The sequence below is a fragment of the Oncorhynchus masou genome, chromosome 13 (assembly GCF_036934945.1).
Source record: "Oncorhynchus masou masou isolate Uvic2021 chromosome 13, UVic_Omas_1.1, whole genome shotgun sequence".
In the NCBI taxonomy this organism is placed as follows: Eukaryota; Metazoa; Chordata; class Actinopteri; order Salmoniformes; family Salmonidae; genus Oncorhynchus; species Oncorhynchus masou.
The window spans coordinates 77,626,688-77,649,683 of NC_088224.1; the positions used below are offsets into that span (position 1 = coordinate 77,626,688).

Genomic DNA, 22,996 nt, shown 5'->3' on the forward strand with positions numbered 1-22,996 from the left:
TGTCTGTCTCTCTCTCTCTCGCTCTCTCGCTCGCTCCCTCTCTCTCTCTTTCTCGGTCTCTCTATGTCTCTCTTTCTCTCCCTGTCTCTCTCTGTCTCTCTCTCTGTCTCTCCCTCTCTGTCTGTCTCTCTCGCTCTCTCTCTGTCTGTCTCTCTGTCTCTCTCTGTCTGTCTCTCCCTCTCTGTCTGTCTCTCTCTCTCTCTCTCTCTCTCTCTGTCTCTCTGGCTCTCTGTTGACGTTGTTAAATATGCACTAGGGAGCATCATCTAAATTAACCACGTAATTATATTTATCCCTCTCGTCCCTCATGACTCTAAATACACATACACAAATTAGGTATTGCATTTGTAGTCTCCCTCTCTCTTCCACCCCCTGTTCTCCCTCTCTTTCTCCCTCTCTATGTATTTCTCTCTGTGCCCTCCCTCCCTCCCTCCCTCCCTCCCTCCCTCCCTCCCTCCCTCCCTCCCTCCCTCCCTCCCTCCCTCCCTCCCTCCCTCCCTCCCTCCCTCCCTCCCTCCCTCCCTCCCTCCCTCCCTCCTCCCTCCCTCCCTCCCTCCTCTGTGTTATTTGTGCTAGTTAGGCTGTCTCTGGTGACAGCAGCAGCAAGTGGGATGAATAATAAAATTATCATCACTGTCGTGACGTTGAGCACCACAGTGAACATTATTGCCTGTCTCTAATCTGATACACAAGCACACACACACAAGAGTAGAATAGAATTGAATGTGCGCATCACGTTCTCTGCCTCTCCAGAGAAGCTAATTTAGTGTTGTTAAGTGGAGAGGCGAGAAATCTATTACCACCAGGTAGGAAAAAATAAAAACATGTGACAATGAGGACGAAACGTGTCATGAGGGAGGACGTTTCTTATTTTTCCAGCAAACACTAAAATAATAGCTGTTCCTTAAAGCGTCCTCATATTTCTTGCTTTTTTAGCTTCACTTATGTCCTCTCCTCACTTCCTCCCTCGCTCCTTTTCACTCTCCCTCCACCAGATGAACTGTAATTCAGCTATCATTACTGGAGGTGCTGAAAGTCTCTTCCTGCTCAGCCCGCGGTCCTGGCCAGACACTTTCCCCTGCCGTTTCTAACACTCATCGCCATCTCTCCTTACACCCCATTCAGGCCAGGAAAAGACTGCTCGTTGAGTGTGACCCAAGCAGGCGGGCAACACTCTGACAACACAAACACAACAAACGCAATGCTTGAGCTCACCGAACGCCACCCGCATGTAACCACATTGTTAAAACTTCCTGAATTGTTCAGCAAATATTCAGCTAATGATCGCGAAGTTTCAGGGGACGTTATGAAGAATCTGGTTTCGGAGCCAGCTCTTTCTTGCTCCTCCCCTCTCTCCTCCCTCATCTTTTTGAAAGCATCCTCTCTTTGAAGGCTGCGATGGGAAGAGGGAACGATTAAAGCAGTCACTAAGCAAATTAACATGTGAAAAGCCCCAGAATCAATACCCCAGGACGCTCTCTACCCACTCCCCAGCCCTCCCGGCTCCCCTCCCCTGTCTTTCCCTCTCTCCCTCCCCATGTCTCCATGTCTCCTTCTCTTTCTCTCTCCGGCTCGTTTTTGGACACACTCTTACTCTTGCTCTCTCACCACCCGCTTTCTTTTTCTTTCTCTCTCTTTCTTATTCTCTACTGGAAAAGCCGGGTTGATGGACAGACAGAAGGCTCTGAGGAGGAGAGAGAGGGGGGGGCAGACGGACGGATGGCGAGAGAGAGCCATGGGCTCCAATCAACAGAGGACACAGGCAGATAATTTGAAAGAACAAAAGAGAGAAAGACAGTGATAGAGAGGGATTGAGGCTCTGAAAAGAAAAGGTAGCCACTTTCATTGATTTGACTGAGGGAGAAGAGTATTTTGGCAAGAAGGAGAGAGGGGGAATGAGAAGGAGAGAGGGAAAGAAGGGTGCAGTGAGAAGGAGAATGAGACAAAGAGAGGGAGTTAAGTGGGAGAGATTTAGTTCCAGTTAGGCAGTCATCCTTTTCCTCCACTTCATCATCTCCCCAAATCCCCTCATATCAAGGCGTTCTACAACTGCATGTTCGTGATCCATCTCTGTGAAATGTGTACGTGCTTCTGTGTGTACGTTTGCGATATCTATTGAGGTCAGATCACCCTCTCAACCGTGGCTTCTCTCTTAACTTTTAAATCCTGTAGCGTGAGCAGCACAGCTGAATACAACACCAACATAACCACACATAGATGCTTTGTCTGCCAACTGTCTGCCAACTCTCCCCCGGTTTCTCACAATGGAGGCTGATTGCAAACATCTTGACAAGTGTTACATCTCTCTCTCATTCCCCCCCTCTCTCATTCCCACCTCTCTCATTTCATCCCTCTCTCATTCTCTCCCTCTACCATTCCCTCCCTCTACCATTCCCTCACTCTCTCATTCCCTCCCTCGCTCATTTCATCTCTCTCTCCCTCCCTCTCTCATTCCATCTCTTTCTTATTCCATCTCTCTCTCATTCCCTCCCTCTCTCATAACATCTCTCTCTCTCCCTCCAATCTTAAACTCCCTCTATCCTGCCAGGCGGAGGAGGTGCTATTTTCTTCCCACTTCGTCTTGTTTCTGAGAGCAGAACTCCTCTGGGAATGAAAGGCCTCGCTGTGGAAATCACTTACGGGTTATGGCAAAAAGAGCGCCCAGGAAATAAGCCTTGATCTACTGATGGGCCAGAGTTTTGACTCAATGCCCATTTTAATAAGAAAAGGCCTCTTCTAATCAAATCAAATCCAATTTTATTGGTCACATACACATGGTTAGCAGATGTTAATGCGAGTGCAGTGAAATGTTTGTGCTTCTAGTTCTGACCACGCAGTAATATCTAACAAGAAATCAAACAATTTCACAACAACTACCGTATACACACAAATGTAAAGGGATGAATAAGAATATGTACATATAAATATATGGATGAGCGATGGTTGTGCGGCATAGGCAAGATGCAGTAGATGGTATAGAATACAGTATATACATATGAGATGGGTAATGTAGGGTATGTAAACATTATTTTGTTTAAGGTGACTAGTGATACATTTATTACATCCAATTTTTAATTATTAAAGAGCTAGAGATTTTACTCAGAATGTTGGCAGCAGCCACTCAATGTTAGTGATGGCTCTTTAACAGTCTGATGGCTTTGAGATAGAAGCTGTTTTTCAGTCTCTCGGTTCCAGCTTTGATGCACCTGTACTGACCTCACCTTCTGGATGGAAGCAGGGTCAACAGGCTGTGGCTCGGGTGGTTGTGGTCCTTGATGAGCTTTTTGGCCTTCCTGTGACATTGGGTGTTGTAGGTGTCCTGGAGGGCAGGTAGTTTGCCCCCAGTGATGTATTGTGTAGGCCGCACCCCCTGGAGAGCCTACAGTTGTGGGTGGAGCAGTTGCCTTACCAGGCGGTGATGCAGCACGGCAGGATGCTTTTGATTGTGCATCTGTAAAAGTTTGTGAGTGTTTTTAGTGACAAGACAAATTTCTTCAGCCTCCTGAGGTTGAAGAGGCGCTGTTGCACCTTCTTCACCACGCTTTCTGTGTGGGTGGGCCAGTTTGTCCGTGTTGTAAACTTTCCACTTTCTCCACTACTGTCCCATCGATGTCGATGGGGGGTGCTCCCTCTGCTGTTTCTTGAAGTCCATGATCATCTCCTTTTGTTTGGTTGACGTTGAGTGTGAGGTTATTTTCCTGACACCACACTCCAAGGGCTCTCACCTCCTCCCTGTAAGCCATCTCGTCGTTGTTGGTAATCAAGCTTACCACTGTAGTGTGGTCTGCAAACTTTGGTGGCGTGTATGGCCATGCAGTCATTGATGAACAGGGAGTACAGGAGAGGGCTGAGAACACACCCTTGTGCTGCCCCAGTGTTGAGGATCAGTGAGGTGGAGATGTTGTTTCCTACCCCCAACACCAGGGTGCGGCCCATCAGAAAGTCCAGGACCCAACCGTACAGGGCAGGGTTGAGACCCAAGGTTTCGAACTTAATGACAAGTGTGGAGGGTACTATAGTGTTAAATGCTGAGCTGTAGTCGATGAACAGCATTCTTACATAGGTATTCCTCTTGTCCAGATGGGTTAGGGCAGTGTGCAGTGTGATTGCAATTGCGTCGTCTGTGGACCTATTGGGCCGGTTAGCAAATTGGAGTGGGTCTAGGGTGTCAGGTAGGGTGGAGGTGATATGATCCTTGACTATTCTCTCAAACCACTTCATGATGACAGAAGTGAGTGCTACGGGGCGGTAAATTTTAGCCCAGATACCGATACAGCCAGCTGGTCTGTGCATGCTTTAAGGACGCGGCTCGGGATACCGCCTGGGCCGGCAGCCTTGCGAGGGTTAACCTGTTTAAATGTTTTACTCACGTTGGCCACTGTGAATGAGAGCCCAATGTTTCGATAGCGGCCGTGTTTGTGGCACTGTATTGTCCTCAAAGCGAGCAAAGAAGTTGCTCAATTTGTCTGGGAGCAAGACGTCGGTGTCCACAACGGAGCTGGTTTTCTTTTTGTAATCCGTGATTACTGTAGACCCTGCCACATATGCCTCGTGTCTGAGCCGTTGAATTGCGACTCTACTTTGTCTCTATACCGATGCTTAGTTTTTATGATTGCCTTGCGGAGGGAATAGCTACACTGTTTGTATTCGGTCTTGTTTCCAGACGCCTTGCAATGATTAAAAGCAGTGTTTCGCGCTTTCAGTTTCTGCCATCAATCCACGGTTTCTGGTTGGTGAAGGCTTTAATAGTCACAGTGGGTACAACATCACCGATGCACTTGCTAATAAACTTGAGTCAGCGCATACATCAATGTTGTTGTCTGAGGCTATCCGGAACATTTCCCAGTCCACGCGATCGAAGCAATCTTGAAGCATGGAATCCGATTGGTTGGACCAGCGTTGGAACAGACCTGAGCAGGGGTGTTTCCTGTTTAAGTGTCAGCAACAAAATGGAGTCGTGGTCAGATTTGCCGAAAGGAGGGTGGGGGGGGGGGTTTGTATGCATCTCGGAAGTTAGAGTAGCAGTGATCCAGAATGCTGCCAGCCTGAGTCGTGCATTCGATTTGCTGATAAAATTTAGGGAGCCCTGTTTTCAGATTAGCTTTATTAAAATCCCAAGCTACAATAAATGCAGCCTCAAGATATATGGTTTCCAGTTTACATAGTCCAACAAAGTTCTTTCAGAGCCGTCGCGATGTCTGCTTGGGGGGGATATACACGTCTGTGATTATAATCAAAGAGAATTCTCTTGGTAGATAATGTGGTCGGCATTTGATTGTAAGGAATTCTAGGGCAGGTGAACAAAAGGACTTGAGTTCCTGTATGTTGTTATGATTACACCATGAGTCGTTAATCATAAGGCACACACCCTCACTCTTCCTCTTACCAGAGAGATGTTTGGTTCTGTCGGCGCGATGCGTGAAGAAACCAGGTGGCTGTACCGACTCTGACAACATATCCCAAGTGAGCCATGTTTCTGTGAAACAGAGAATGTTACAATCTCTGATGTCTCTCTGGAAGGCAACCCTTGCTCGAATTTCGTCTACCTTGTTGTCAAGAGACTGGACATTGGCGAGTAGTTACTCAGGAGCGGTGATTGATGTGCCCGTCTACGGAGCCTGACCAGAAGATCGCTCCGTCTGCCCCTTCTGTGGCACCGTTGTTTTGGGTCGCCTACTGGGATCCGATCCATTGTCCTGGGTGATGGTCCGAACAGAGGATCCGCTTTGGGAAAGTCGTATTCCTGGTCGTAATGTTGGGAAGTTGACGTTGCTCTTATATCCAATAGTTCTTCCCTGCTGTATGTAATAAGACTTAAGATATCCTGGGGTAACAATGTAAGAAATAATACATAAATAACAAAATACTGCATAGTTTCCTAAGAACGCAAAGTGAGGAATCGTTCGCTGTCGGCACCATCTTGAGTCTAATCACAGTCTCCATGCCACGGGCATACCAGCCTTTTCCACCTCTGTAAACACAATGACATATGGACACATACACACACACACACAATTGCACGCGCACACACACACACACACACTGGCAAGACTTTCAGAGGCAGAACTCAGAGAGTGGGGATAGCGGTATGTATGTGACGTGTTTGTGTGTGTTTGTGTGTGTGAGATGTAGCCGAAGGAGCAGTGAAATTTCTCTGATGTAGAGGGCACATCGCCCCGATTATAAACTTGAATCCTGCTTGATCCACAACACTGTCAAATACTGCAGGAGAAATATCCCTTGATGCCTCTCGCCAGGGAGGAATGGGAGAGAGGAAGACAGGGAGAGAGAGAGAGCGAGAGAGCGAGAGACAGTGCGTTGGAGAGAGAGAGAGCGAGAGAGAGAGAGAGGGGGTGTAGTACTGCTGTGATAAAAGGCCTGAGATTTAAAAGGTGAAGCAGTTGGTTATGGGTAGAGAGGGCAATTGGTCTTTAAACAAGCATTTCCTGGTTAAGTCATGACCCCTGTTAGGGAGTCAATATTACTGCCATTGGTTCACCATTCTCAGATCAGCCTGCCCTAAGGAGGGAGGGATAAAGGAAGAGAAAGACTGTTGTGACAGAGAGAATAGAGACAGAGAGAATTGATGGAGAGACAGAGATAATTGATGGAGAGACAGAGATAATTGATGGAGAGACAGAGAGAATAGATGGAGAGAAAGAGATAATAGATGGAGAGACTGAGAGAATAGATTAATAGACAGAGAGAATAGATGGAGAGCGTGAGAATATGGCAGTTTAGTGAGAAAGAGCAACAAGACAGATGGAGATGGAGAGAAACTCAACATGTTCAGTTCTGGTAATGCCTATTTTGAAACTTCAAAGCCGGCCGTACATTTTAAGTCAATCTGCCTTTTGTTAATGTTTGGGGTGTCACTGTCATCGCTCTGTAGACGTGTTTGTCTGCACATCAAAGGTGTAGTGTAAACACTGCACATTAACACTGTAACCTGCCCTGACCGCATGCCATTAACTTACATATCAGGTTACCCATCCTCCTGAGCCTTCCTTTACCAGCCTCACCACCAGGTTCAACCAGCCAGGGGGCAAACCAGTGGTTAATGATGGGGGTGTTCCCATGACAACAGCAGCTGACAGTATTTTTAGTTTCCATGGTTATTGTTTCCATGTCAACACATTACTTCATTTCTGGATCTGGAATGGGCCGCTTCTCAGGGACAGGCAGGGGTAGGGAAGGTCAGTGGGAGCAGCAACAGGTCTAAGAGACATGACGAGAGGTCAGGGGTTAGCAGAGTGACAGCAGTGTTGGGCACCATGTGATTCTGGGATGGGGTGTTTGGAGAATTAGTGACCCTGCAAAGCTGTATGCATACACACAGGCCAGACAGACACGCATAGGGAATAGACTCAGTAGTCACACACAGAGCACACACAAACATAGAGCAAGCACACACACACGCAGTCTTGTACAACTAACCTTGTGGGGGACACACAATTCAGCCCCATTCAAAATCCTGTTTTCCCTAACTCCTAACTCGTACCCTAACCCTAACCTTAATCTTAAAACGTAGCCTTGACCATAAAACGAATCCTAGCTCATAATCCAAAACCTGATTCTAACTCTAACACTAATTCTAACCTTAACCCTAAACCTCCTAGAGATAGCATTTGACCTTGTGGGGACTAACAAAATGTGTGTTTACTATTCTTGTGGGGACTTCTGGTAGTTAAACACACACACACACACACGCACGCACGCACACGCACACGCACACACACGCACACACACAGAGAGTGCATACACTAACACGCAGAGCTCGTACACTAACATTCAAAAGTTTGGGGTTACTTAGAAATGTCCTTGTTTTTGAAAGAAAAGCAATATTTTGTCCATTAAATTAACATCAAATTGATCAGAAATACAGTGTAGACTTTGTTAATGTTGTAAATTACTATTGTAGCTGTAAACGGCTGATTTATAATGGAATATCTACATTGGCGTACAAGTCCTCAACTGGCAGCTTAATTAAATGGTACACGCAAAACACCTGTCTCAACATCAACAGTGAAGAGGCGACTCTGGGATGCTGGCCTTCTAGGCAGAGTTACCTAGTCCAGTGTCTATGTTATTTTTCCCATCTTAATCTTTTCTTTTTATTGGCCAGTCTGAGATATGGCTTTCTTTGCAGTATCCCAGAGTCACCTCTTCGCTGTTGAGACTGGTGTTTTTATTTATTTAACCTTTATTTAACCAGAAAGGGCTCATTGAGATTTGAAATCTATTTTTTAAGAGTGTCCTGGCCAAGGTAGGCAGCACCAAGTCATTACACAATTACAGACAGACAACATGAAAAACTACAAGTAATCTATTGAAAAAACATATAATTCACAAGAGTATAACAAAATCATAAAACAGCAAATTAAAAACATTGACCAGACAGGGTGTCAGTCTCAAAATCCTTCAACGGTGATTTAAAAACACCAATCGGGACAAGTTCTTCCAGTTTAAAGTATTTTGTAAGGCATTCCAAGCCGATGGAGCAGAGTACATTAAAGCCCTTTTAACAAATTCAGTTCGGACATAAAGTCCTGCGAATGAAGACAGTACCGAACACATTTCTGAACAATAAAAATGCCCAAATAAAAAGCTAATTAACTCAAAATAGCTTTGTAAATAAAAGTATACCAGAGACTGAGCCTACGAGTGACTAGATAAGGGCAGCCAACCCTGCTATATAGAGTGCAGTGGTGCGTAAGGGTTTTGCAGTTTAAAATAAGTCTCAATGCACCATGGTAAAGGGTGTCAATTGATCTCAAACACTGAGCAGAAGCATTCATATATAAAATATCCCCATAGTCTAGTAAAGGCATACATGTAGCTGATACTGGCCTCCTTCTGGCTTCAAAGGAAAAACAGGCCTTATTCCTAAAATAAAATCCCAACTTCAGCATCCATTTTTTTGTCAGTTGTTGAATATGCAATTTAAAAGAGAAGCCGTCATCAATTAAAATTCCTAGATATTTCTATGAGGTTAACGTCTCAATCTCATTGCCCTGGCAGGTAGTAATAGGTGAAAGGTTGAGAGATAAATTTCTTGCTTTAGAAAATACCATTAGTTTAATTTTGTCAGTATTGAAGATAAGCTTCAATTGAACCAAGGTATGTTGAACAGTATAAAAAGAAGTTTGCAAGTTCTGGAAAGCTTTTGTGAGAGACGAGGCACTGTAATAAATAAAAGTATCATTGCATATAAGTGAAGTTGAGCATTTTGCACATTTTTGTCTAAATTATATATATAAATAGTGAATAAGAGGGGACCAAGTGCAGAGCCCTGGGGTACACCGTTGCAGACAGACAATTTAACAGACATGAGCGCACTGACTTCTATCAGACAGATAGTTAGCAAACCATGCAACTGCATGCCCCGAAAGACCTACACATGACAATCTCTGCCTCAGTATAGCATGATCATCTGTATCAAAAACCTTAGAGAGATCAATAAAAAGTGAGACACAGTGCTGTTTTTTGTCAAGGGCTTCTGTGATATCATTTAAAACCTTCATGGCTGCTGTAATTGTTCTATGCTTCCTCCTGAAGCCTGATTGGTACATTGATAAAATAAAGTTAGTATATAAAAACTATTTTAGCGGTTCACTCACAAGGTTTCAAGTATTTTCACCAGGGGTGACCGCTTTGAGATTGGCCTATAATTATTTAAAAGAGTTGGACCCCCCCTTTCAAAAGTGTTAGGACAAATGCTGATTTCCAGATCTTTGGAATTTCATGACATTCCAGTGTTAGATTAAACAGATATGTAAGTGGTTCAGCTATGAAATCAGCTGCCAGATTTAACTTCTTGCGACTCCAAACCCGTATCCAAGAGCGTAATCATAGCCTCAAGCTCATTACCATAATGCAACGTTTCCTATTCATGAAAATCGCAAATGAAATGACATAAATATATTGAAACACAAGCTTAGCCTTTTGTTTAACAACACTGTCATCTCAGATTTTCAAAATATGCTTTTCAAACAAAGCTACACAAGCATTTGTGTAAGAGTATTGATAGCCTAGCATAGCATTAAGCCTAGCATTCAGCAGGCAACATTTTCACAAAAACAAGAAAAGCATTCAAATAAAATAATTTACCTTTGAAGAACTTCGGATGTTTTCAATGACGAGACTCTCAGTTAGATAGCAAATGTTCATTTTTTTCCAAAAAGATTATTTGTGTAAGAGAAATAGCTCCGTTTTGTTCATCACGTTTGGCAAAAAAAACAAAACGAAAATGCAGTCAACACAACGCCAAACTTCTTTCCAAATGAGCTCCATAATATCGACAGAAACATGGCAAACGTTGTTTAGAATCAATCCTCAAGGTGTTTTTCACAATTCTATTCGATGAAAAATCATTCTGGCAGTCGGTTTCTCATCAGAGGCAAACAGAAAAATACTGCAGCTGGAGATTACGCAATAATTGCGACGGAGGACACCAAGCGACCACCTGGTATATGTAGTCTCTTACGGTCAATCTTCCAATGATATGCCTACAAATACGTCACAATGCTGCAGACACCTTGGGGAAAACGTGGAAAACGTAAGCTGACTCCTAGCTCCTCCACAGCCGTATAAGGAGTCATTGCCATGAGGCGGTTTCAAAAAATACGGCACTTCCTGATTGGATTTTTATCTGGGTTTTTCCTGTGACATCAGTTCTGTGTCACTCACAGACAATATCTTTGCAGTTTTGGAAACGTCAGAGTGTTTTCTTTCCAAAGCTGTCATTTATATGCATAGTCGAGCATCTTTTCGTAACAAAATATCTTGTTTAAAACCGGAACGTTTTTCATCCAAAAATGTAAATAGCGCCCCCTAGTTATAAAAGGTTAAAAAGCAGGGATCAAGAAGATCAGGACCTGCAGGCTTTCTCTGATCGAAGGATTTCAGGGCTTTATGTACCTCCTGAACTGAGAATGGCAAAAAGCAAAAAGTTTGACCAGCTCTCGCTGGTCCATCCACACAGGGTTGTACAGAGACAGAGGACACTGAATCAAACATCCTACCAGATGATTCAAAGTGCTCATTGACACAATTCAGCATTTCAGTTTTGTCATATACAGCAACAAAGTCCTTCAATACACATGACGGTAATTCATTAACATTACTGTTATCAGACATAGACTTAATAGCCTTCCAAAACGTTCTAGGGTCAATCAGGTTATTAGTGGTAACAGACATAAAATATACAGACTTGGCCTTCCGAAGAAGAAAATAACACTTGTTTCGTAACTGCCTAAAATGAAGCCAATCAGCACCAGAACATGATTTCAGAACATGAGCCCAGGCTAGATTAAGGGCTAGATTACGTTTGTGAATAATACAAGACAGCTCAGAAGAAAACCATTGATTATCCCGCCCTTTAACCCTGAACTTGCGGAATGGGGCATGTTTGTTTACTATTTGGAGAAAAAAAACATAGTGAAAGAATTTCGAGGCAGTTTCCACATCAGCAATAAACTCAATCTTGCCCCCGTCAAATAAAACAAATCATGAAAGAAAGCCTGCTCATTTAAACTCTTCAAATGTCTCTTACGAATAAGTGTGGGTTTGCCTTAGGTACCTAAGCATTTCTAACAGCAACAACAGCACAATGGTCACTTAAATCATTACAAAAAACACCAACCACAGAATATTTATGTGGAACATTTGTCAATATCAAATCAATCAGGGTAGATTTCTCTGGACATTTGAGATTTGGGCGAGTGGGTGAGTTAATCAACTGGGTAAGATTCATAGAATTACAATACATTTTTTAATCATCAGACACCGGCTTTAACCAACATCAGTTGAGATCACCAATCAAGATAATTTCACTGTAAAGAGGTTTAGACATAAGGTTCATCAGAGACGAAAATGCATCACAGAGAGCAGAGGGGAGGGGTCTATAACAGCCAATCACAGATACAGAGAACAGAGGGGGGTCTATAACAGCCAATCACAGTTATAGAGAGACCCTTTGAAACCTCAAGATTCAAAGCAAGAAATTCCAACTGTTTACATATAGTTTTAGACTTTGCAACACTTACAAGGAATTTAGTCTTTACATATATAGCCACTCCCCCACCTCCCTTAACTCGTTCAGTGCGATACACATTGTATCCATTTATACAAATATCCTTATCAACAACAGACTTGCTGAGCCAGGTTTCAGAAAACGCGATTTCATCAGCATCAGTTGATTTAGCCCAAATTCTAACCCCATCAATGTTTTGACAACAGGCTACGTACATTTAAATGAAAAATATCAAAACCTGATCTTGATTTAAAATCGGAGGGGGTTTGGAGACATTGCATATCAAGGCCAGAGTTAGGTTGCACATTACCTGATATCAACAATAGAAGAATAACTAGGCACCTCTGTTTAATAACCTTGCACGGCTTCTCTATTTTAAGAGACCGACTGCAAGTGAATTCTACATGTGAGGTTTCAGACAATACAAAACAGTCATTTAAAACCATAGGGACTTTGGTAGTGACACAAAAGTTTGTACTGGTCACATCATGCCACAAATGCATCTGCACTTGGACGAGTGGGCGGAGTTAAGAAGAGCGAGTTCCCGCAGACAAAATGTCTAATGGATGGGAGAGCACATTGTCAGATGTACTCACCCAGCGACAATGTTCATTTTCTCCAGAGTTCAGTAAAGTCAGTGCACAAAGCAATACCACGAAAATTGTCATTTTCTCTGAGTGATGTAAGAAATAGAGGCCAAGGAAAGGTAAGGGGAGAGGTGGACAGTGTGTATGTATGAGTCTGTATGTGAGTGTGTGTGTGTGTGACTAGATCATGTACATAGGTGATTTATAATGTGCTTGAAGAAACACTGACCTTTGCTTACCTTATTTATAGAAACAGTTTCCATGTCGCTTCCCTTTCCGTGTCCTCCTATTCTTATAGCCTTGTGTGTGTGTGTGTGTGTGTGTGTGTGTGTGTGTTTGCGTGTGTTTTTTCCCTCCTTTTACATCCTCCCCTTCCTGTCCCATTCTTGTTAATTATACAGTACAGGATAGTAACCAAACCAGCCAATTTTTGATCTGGGTGTGGCATGAATGTCCCTTAGCACGGCAATATTAGCATACCCCCCCCACCTTGTTACTTCTCCCCCCTCCACACTGTTACTTCTCCCCCCTCCACACTGTTACTTCTCCCCCTCCACACTGTTACTTCTCCCCCCTCCACACTGTTACTTCTCCCCCCCCCTCCACACTGTTACTTCTCCCCCTCCACACTGTTACTTCTCCCCCCTCCACACGGTTACTTCTCCCCTCTCCACAATGTTACTTCTCCCCTCTCCACAATGTTACTTCTCCCCCCTCCACAATGTTACTTCTCCCCCCTCCACGCTGTTACTTCTCCCCCTCCACATTGTTACTTCTCCCCCCTCCATATTGTTACTTCTCCCCCTCCACATTGTTACTTCTCCCCCTCCACAATGTTACTTCTCCCCCTTCCATATTGTTACTTCTCCCCCTCCACATTGTTACTTCTCCCCTCCACACTGTTACTTCTACCCCCTCCACACTGTTCCTCCTCCCCCCACACTGTTACTTCTCCCCACACTGTTACTTCTCCCCCCTCCACACTGTTCCTCCTCCCCCCCACACTGTTACTTCTCCCCCTCCACACTGTTACTTCTCCCCACACTGTTCCTCCTCCCCCCCACACTGTTACTTCTCCCCCTCCACACTGTTACTTCTCCCCCTCCACACTGTTACTTCTCCCCCTCCACACTGTTACTTCTCCCCCTCCACACTGTTACTTCTCCCCCTCCACACTGTTACTTCTCCCCCTCCACACTGTTACTTCTCCCCCTCCACACTGTTACTTCTCCCCCCACACTTTTATTTCCCCCCCACACTGTTAATTCTCCCCCTCCACACTTTTACTTCTCCCCACACTGTTATTCCCCCCCCACACTGTTATTCCCCCTCCACACTGTTACTTCTCCCCCCTCCACACTGTTACTTCTCCCCCCTCCACACTGTTACTTCTCCCCCTCCACACTTTTACTTCTCCTCACACTGTTACTTCTCCCCACACTGTTATTCCCCCCACACTGTTACTTCTCCCCACACTGTTACTTCTCCCCCTCCACACTGTTACTTCTTCCCCCACACGGTTATTCCCCCCACACTGTTACTTCTCCCCACCACACTGTTATTCCCCCCACTCCACACTGTTACTTCTCCCCCTCCACACTGTTACTTCTCCCCCCACACTTTTATTTCCCCCTCCACACTGTTAATTCTCCCCCTCCACACTTTTACTTCTCCCCACACTGTTATTCCCCCCCCACACTGTTATTCCCCCCTCCACACTGTTACTTCTCCCCCTCCACACTGTTACTTCTCCCCCTCCACACTGTTACTTCTCCCCCTCCACACTTTTACTTCTTCCCCCACACTGTTATTCCCCCCACACTGTTACTTCTCCCCACCACACTGTTAATTCTCCCCCTCCACACTTTTACTTCTCCCCTCACACTGTTACTTCTCCCCACACTGTTATTCCCCCCACACTGTTACTTCTCCCCACACTGTTACTTCTCCCCCTCCACACTGTTACTTCTCCCCCCACACTGTTACTTCTCCCCCTCCACACTGTTACTTCTCCCCCCACACTGTTATTCCCCCCACACTGTTACTTCTCCCCACACTGTTACTTCTCCCCCCACACTGTTACTTCTCCCCCCACACTGTTACTTCTCCCCACACTGTTACTTCTCCCCCTCCACACTGTTACTCCTCCCCCCACACTGTTATTCCCCCCACACTGTTATTCCCCCCTCCACACTGTTACTTCTCCCCCTCCACGCTGTTACTTCTCCCCCTCCACACTATTACTTCTCCTCCCCCACACTGTTACTTCTCCCCCTCCACACTGTTACTTTTCCCCCTCCACACTGTTACTTCTCCCCCTCCACACGGTTACTTCTCCCCCTCCACACTGTTACTTCTCCCCCCCCACACTGTTAATTCTCCCCCTCCACACTTTTACTTCTCCCCACACTGTTACTTCTCCCCACACTGTTATTCCCCTCCACACTGTTACTTCTCCCCCTCCACACTGTTACTTCTCCCCCTCCACACTGTTACTTCTCCCCCTCCACACTATTACTTCTCCTCCCCCACACTGTTACTTCTCCCCCTCCACACTGTTACTTTTCCCCCTCCACACTGTTACTTCTCCCCCTCCACACGGTTACTTCTCCCCCTCCACACTGTTACTTCTCCCCCCCACACTGTTAATTCTCCCCCTCCACACTTTTACTTCTCCCCACACTGTTACTTCTCCCCACACTGTTATTCCCCTCCACACTGTTACTTCTCCCCCCTCCACACTGTTACTTCTCCCCCTCCACACTGTTACTTCTCCCCCTCCATACTTTTACTTCTCCTCACACTGTTACTTCTCCCCACACTGTTATTCCCCCCACACTGTTACTTCTCCCCCCACACTGTTACTTCTCCCCCCACACTGTTATTCCCCCCACACTGTTACTTCTCCCCCCACACTGTTATTCCCCCACACTGTTACTTCTCCCCACACTGTTACTTCTCCCCCCCCACACTGTTACTTCTCCCCCCACACTGTTACTTCTCCCCACACTGTTACTCCTCCCCCCACACTGTTATTCCCCCCACACTGTTATTCCCCCTCCACACTGTTACTTCTCCCCCTCCACACTGTTACTTCTCCCACCTCCACACGGTTCCTTCTCCCCCTCCACACGGTTCCTTCTCCCCCTCCACACGGTTCCTTCTCCCCCTCCACACTGCTACTTCTCCCCCTCCACACTGCTACTTCTCCCCCTCCACACTGTTACTTCTCCCCCTCCACACTGTTACTTCTCCCCCCCCACACTGTTCCCCCCCTCCACACTGTTACTTCTCCCCCCACACTGTTACTTCTCCCCCACACTGTTACTTCTCCCCACACTGTTACTTCTCCCCCACACTGTTATTCCCCCTCCACACTGTTACTTCTCCCCCTCCACACTGTTACTTCTCCCCCCACACTGTTATTCCCCCCATACTGTTACTTCTCCCCACACTGTTACTTCTCCCCCCCACACTGTTACTTCTCCCCCCCCACACTGTTATTCCCCCCACACTGTTACTTCTCCCCTCACACTGTTATTCCCCCCATTCCACACTGTTACTTCTCCCCCACACTGTTATTCCCCCCACACTGTTCTCCCCACACTGTTACTTCTCCCCCTCCACACTGTTACTTCTCCCCCCACACTGTTATTCCCCCCACACTGTTATTCCCCCCACACTGTTATTCCCCCCTCCACACTGTTACTTCTCCCCCTCCACACTGTTACTTCCCCCCCTCCACACTGTTACTTCTCCCCCTCCACACTGTTACTTCTCCCCCCCCCACACTGTTACTTCTCCCCCTCCACACTGTTACTTCCCCCCTCCACACTGTTACTTCTCCCCCTCCACACTGTTACTTCTCCACCCCCCATACTGTTCCTTCTCCCCCTCCACACTGTTACTTTTCCCCCTCCACACTGTTAACCCCCCACCTTGTTATTTCTCCCCCTCCATACTGTTATTCCCCCCCCACACACTGTTAATACTCGCCCCTCCACACTGTTTTTTCTAACTATAATTGAATAAAAATGCAACTCTTTCATTGTAAACAATGTCAGGAAAGCATGCCAGATACTCCCCTCTTACCACCTCACCACCACCCCAGCCTTGTTGAGCCTTTCTCCCTTGAGGACTGTGGGGAATGTAGCATAGACAACAGCCTGACTCAGTTTGTTTACCATCTACTGATTCCTGATGCATCACTGTCCCCTGCTAGAATGAACCCTCAAAGCCTGCTGTGTGTTTTTGTGCATGGAAGATTTTAAAACAGCATGGATGTGCAGTATACATGTGTATGAGAGACTATAGTGTGCTTGAGTGTACATGCAGTTGTGTATATACAATATGCAAGAGTGTGTGTAGGCATTGTTATTCATTACCCACCTGTCGTGTGAATCCTTGTTCTCAAAAGGTCCATAGTGTTCTGGCGCTGTGCCCGGTTTAGGTGGTGCCACCCTCAGAACCTGGCATGGGCACACGAGTGGAATCTGAGCACCCCTCCACCCAATAGGGCCAAGTTAAGCAGTGTTTCCCACATACAAAGGTGGATCTGTTTAAACCCTCTGCTACTCTTTCTCTCTCACCCTCTTTCTGTCTCTTTCTCTCTCACCCTCTTTCTGTCTCTTTCTCTCTCACCCTCTTTCTGTCTCTTCTCTCTCACCCTCTTTCTGACTCTTTCTCTCTCACCCTCTTTCTGTCTCTTTCTCTCTCACCCTCTTTCTGTCTCTTTCCCACCTCCATGTTTCTCTCCCTCTGTCTTTCTTTGTCTCTCTCTGTCTCTGTCTTGCCCAATATCTCTTTCTTTCTCTCTGTCTCACTTTGTCTCGATCTTTCTCTCTCTCTCTCTCTCTCTCCCTCTCTCTCTCTCTCTCTCTCTCTCTCTTTCTCTCCCTCTCTCCCTCTCTCCCTCTCTCTCTCTCTCTCTCTCTCTCTCTCTCTCTCTCTCTCTCTCTCTCTCCTCTCTCTCTCTCTCTCTCTCTCTCTCTCTCTCTCTCTCTCTCTCTCTCTCTCTCTCTCTCCCTCTCCCTCTCCCTCTCCCTCTCCCTCTCCCTCTCCCTCTCCCTCTCCCTCTCTCTCTCTCTCTCTCTCTCTCTCTCTCTCTCTCTCTCTCTCTCTCTCTCTCTTTCCCAGAAGTCCCCTTCCCTTCCACACCCTGTGTCCATTCTTGAGGGGTGGACTTGTCCACTGAGTGTTCTGGGTGTAATATAGTGTATTTCTCTGATATTGCCATTGTGCTAACAGGCTCCTGCACTCTGTGGTCCAACAAAGAGAGAACAGGGTGGAGTGGTTGTGGTGGAGAGGGGGGAAGTGGCTCCTACGTGACATAAAGAACGCAGAGACCTGGGCCTGCAGGAAGTCTGAGAACAATATTTCAATATTACAGAGTATGCAATCTAAATAATAACATTAGTAGGCATCATGTTTCTTGCAACGCGTTGGCAACATGGATGAAAACAGTAATTAGCTTTTAAAAGGATCTGTCTTATGTACTTAAATAGTTACATTTGGAGTATGGTAGTGGTCTAAAATATTACATGTTGCTTGTTTAAGCATTTTTTTAAATTTTAATGCAAGCAATTTCTCTTTAAAGTCAACTATACTTAATTTTTATCTCAGGTTCCCCTTTTGGTGTGTTGGCCTCAGGTTTCGACATGTGTTCATAGTGGTGTCAGGCAGAGACATTTTAATTAGAGCAGCTTCTTGGTTGGCTCCTGGGTGATGGATAGCTTCTGTTGGAAATCATCTCCCTCAGACAGACCCAGACAGATAGACAGGCAATCGTGCAGCACTGGTCTGGCATCAGCTTTATATTTTAGCTACGTTAGCTCTCATAACAATGGTTAGCGTGGCTAACCTTTATTGTTGTTAGGATTTTTGTGTATGACTGGACCTTAACTCATTTGAATATCAACCTTGATATTTGCATAGTTAGCCCTGATAGCTCCTTTTTCCACCATACAGCTCAGGATTAAGACACGTGGCGAGTGTCTATCATCAATCATTGTGGTTGGTTTCGGTGGCTGTGTGTCTCTCATCCATCACAATGATAGGTTTCGGTGGCCGTGTGGCTGTGTGTCACCATCAGGGCCGGGGGTAATTAATAACCCCACGGACTGAATTAATGACTTAACCTGTTCCACTCTTCTGCTGTTTTAATAACAGACGCTAATGGTTAGCGCTTAGTGAGCCCCAGCTAAATGACAGAGGCTCAGGGTTTGGGATTTCTACGTGTTTTTTATCGGTTTCACTTTCTCTCCCACTGTGTGTGTGTGTGTGTGTGTGTGTGTGTGTGTGTGTGTGTGTGTTTGGGAAGGGGGGAGTGTGTCCATTACTTTGAAACCTGTTTTATTCAGGCTGTCTGCTAACTGGGGTATAAACCCCTACTCTCCTGGACTAGTAATGCTTTGTTGTTTCTTATGGCTGCCACCTGGGCATCCTATCGACTCTGTTTCCTTGGAGCAGAGAGCGCAAGAGGGAGAGAGACACACATCGAGAGGGAGAGAGACACACATCAAGAGAGAGAGAGAGAGAGAGAGAGAGAGAGAGAGAGAGAGAGAGAGAGAGAGAGAGAGAGAGAGAGAGAGAGAGAGAGAGAGAGAGAGAGAGAGAGAGAGAGAGAGAGAGAGAGAGAGAGAGAGAGAGAGAGAGAGAGAGAGAGAGAGAGAGAGAGAGAGAGAGAGAGAGAGAGAGAGAGAGAGAGAGAGAGAGAGAGAGAGAGAGAGAGAGAGAGAGAGAGAGAGAGAGAGAGAGAGAGAGAGAGAGAGAGAGAGAGAGAGAGAGAGACACACACAGAGAGAGACTGAGGAGAACAAAGGGAGAGGGATGCTGTTAAAAGAAAGAAAGAAAGTTTGAAAATAACATGCTGGCTCTTTAAGGTAGAGGGAGGAAGGAGAGTCTCTCTTTGCCCTCAGGTTTGAAAACTGATCGCTTCGTTGTGAAATAAAAGGCTTTGTGAGGATGCCTCAGTCCCCTTCAGAAACACTCACTGTCTGTTATGACTGAGACAAGAGCCACTGAATTTCAACACCAAAAGCAAACAAAGCGTTTTGATGAAAAGGGGAAACGATGTAGTTTGAACTTTATTATTTTTTTGGTTTAAAGGAATCAATTGTTCTGTCTGGGCAAAGCCCAGTTCATGTGTGTGTTGTGTGCTGCATTCTTGGGTTTTGGCTGGCTATTCAAGGGGTTCTTTCATTCTTTCTGTCATGCTTTATGTATCAAGTGTATAGGAAGCTTTGTTGTGTCGCCTGGTGAGTGGGAATCTGCCATAGTTTGCGTGCGGGTCACTTGGTGAAGTTTTAGTAGCTGGATGTGTGGGGTTGGTGTGTTTTAGTAGCTGGATGTGTGGGGTTGGTGTGTTTTAGTAGCTGGATGTGTGGGGTTGGTGTGTTTTAGTAGCTTTGTGGGGTTGGTGTGTTTTAGTAGTAGCTGGATGTGTGGGGTTGGTGTGTTTTAGTAGCTGGATGTGTGGGGTTGGTGTGTTTTAGTAGCTGGATGTGTGGGGTTGGTGTGTTTTAGTAGCTGGATGTGTGGGGTTGGTGTGTTTTAGTAGCTGGATGTGTGGGGTTGGTGTGTTTTAGTAGCTGGATGTGTGGGGTTGGTGTGTTTTAGTAGCTGGATGTGTGGGGTTGGTGTGTTTTAGTAGCTGGATGTGTGGGGTTGGTGTGTTTTAGTCGACTTCTGTGGAGGATGTTGTGGGCTATTCGAAGATTAATGTGTAGGTAGTTGTCATTGTGTGGTGAACATTGAGTTTTTAGTCGGTGGGTGTGTAGGTAGTTAGTTGTCATTGTATCTCCACCTTTTGTGTGGTTTTTGCAGATGGTCGCGTTGGCCGTTTTGTTTTGAACAGAAGTTTTCCCCTTTCTCATCGTCTCACACAGTGAGCCCAATTCACCAACAGAAACCCCACCACCCTGACAAAACGACTCATTAACTCCTACAAACCCCCTCTCCTTATCCCACACCCCCAAATATGCTTCAGCTTACAGACAACACAGAGAGAGGAAAGGAGGAAGGGTGACAAAGAAAACACTAAAGCAATAGAGGAGGGTTGAATGAGTGAAAGAAGCGAGAGGGATGAAGGGAGGAATGTCCCAGTCTATAAGGGATTCCATTTTGAGCCATTCCAGAATAGAACAGTAAGTCACCAGTCCCTTTGTCTGCCTTTGATCTCCCAGCACCAGGATCTGGCACCTGACAAACTCTACTGCTCTGAAAGGAGGCATGGGGAGAAAGAGAAGGAGTTGGAGGAGAGAAAGAGGGTGAGAGAGAGAGAGAGAGAGAGGGAGAGAGAGAGAGAGGGAGAGAGAGAGAGGGAGAGAGAGAGAGAGAGAGAGAGAGAGAGAGAGAGAGAGAGAGAGAGAGAGAGAGAGAGAGAGAGAGAGAGAGAGGGGAGAGAGAGAGAGAGAGAGAGAGAGAGAGGGGGGGTGAGAGAAAGAGGGATGGGTGAGAGAGAGAGAGAGGAATAGGGACATGAGGAAAATAAAAAGGAAATGGAGAGATAGAAAGACGATTACAGAGTGAAGGATTTGTGAATGCTAAAGGGGAATCAGATGATATAATGAGGGCTCCTTAGCTAGACTCAATACAAATATGAATTTCCCTGGAGAGATAGAAAGACGATCACAGAGTGAAGGATTTGTGTGTGTAAAGGGGAATCAGATGATATGTGAGGGCTGTTAGCTAGACTCAATGTGTGTATGTGTGTGTGTGTGTGTGTGTGTGTGTTGGTCAAGGCCGGTCTGTGCGGTGATAAATCCATGAAGTCTTAAGGGAGATTCCTTAGTAAAGCCCCAGTCTTCCAGACCACCCAGCATTGTGGTCTGTCACACACACACACACACACACACACACACACACACACACACACACACACACACACACACACACACACACACACACACACACACACACACACACCCCTAATGGGAAGCGAATTCCCTGGCTTAACGTGGATTTCACCCTCTCTTCCAAGTACCTTTTCCTTTTCTACAGGGCAAGGCACCATTATAAATACTTCTCTATGTTGACATCCCCTTTCAAACTATTACCAAGATGCACAATTCAGGCGACAAATGAAGATGCCAACCCATCTCTATGGCGAAGGGGGATTTTGAGGGTTTGCAAATAATTCTGCTGAAGAATAAGGCTGGGGCTATTTGGTAGTGGAGGTCACCTCAGGGCAGATTGATTATCACAGGGTAATAAACTCATCAGCTGTACACAGTGTGAGCTGGATCTCTCCTCACACCACTCTCAACCTCTCTTTCTCATTACACAGAGGCCATGGCTCAAAGACCCAGAAGCATGGACCTCAATTAACTCTCCCCCCAGCGTTCAGTGAAGGGTGATCAGTCTAAACCAGCTGGATCTCCCCCCGCCTCCCCTGGTCAGCTTCCTGGTCATAGCACATTGACAAAACCCCCTCGTAAACCTGACGTTTCTCTTAAAACCCTCAAAACGGTCACAACCCCTCAACACAGTACCCGTTCCTGTCGTGCCTCTGTGACACATTTGGGTGTTAAAGATTGTCAAAGATCCTTAACAGATAGAGAGATAACACAAAGCACCTTCCGTTTTAATCCTCTACTCTGTCTTCTACTGTGAGAAGAAGACTAAAGGCTCTCCTGTCCTCTAACCCCTGCCGGCGTGAATCAAAGAGGACCGTAGCGCTGAGCGCTGACTGGTGAAGCGGCAAGGATTGGGGCTGATTGACTAGGAGGGGTTGAGGAGATAAAGACTCAGCAGGTAGCAGCAAGCCGGGCTGAGCTGGGCCGGGCCAGGCTGGGCTGGAGGCTACCAGAGGCTACGCTAATCCTGTGGCGAGCTAACGCTAACGGGGGAGGGAGAGAGAGACACACAGGGAAAGGAGCCCAGTTTCATTATTGTGCCTCAGGGTAAAGAATTTCCCTCACTTTTTGGTGTTTGTGAACATCCTTGTGTGTGTGTTTTCTTTGGATGGCAGTGGAATGTGTATTTTCTTTAGGGTGGAATTCCTCTTGTGCGTCTGTGGTGTGGTGTGGTGTGGTGTGCGTGGAAAGGCATGAGTTTAGGTTAGTGGGGTAGATGCATGAGCAACTTTGTTTAGATGACTATTCAAAGTGTACGTGTCTTGCACGTCCTATTCAATTATGAATTTATGAATGTGGATTTACAATGATGAATACATTTTTGGGACTTTGTGTGACTGATGGATAAACCCAGCCTTGTATAAAACACTCAGATCATTACATACTTTTATTCTACCGGGAAATGATCCCTCCCTCCCTGCCCCCCCCCCCGTTTTTGTAATGTTTAGGTAGCACTCACACACCTCCCCCTCTCCTAAACCACCAGCCCTCCGGCCCCAGGGCTCAATGCCATTCGCTGG

At 46.0% G+C, this 22,996-nt stretch overlaps 1 protein-coding gene across 3 annotated transcripts in view; it reads left to right on the top strand.

Moving 5' to 3' along the window:
- LOC135553101 (ephrin type-A receptor 4) overlaps positions 1–22,996 on the top strand; it is an 80,136-nt gene that overhangs the window by 22,762 nt on the left and 34,378 nt on the right. The window lies entirely within an intron of this gene.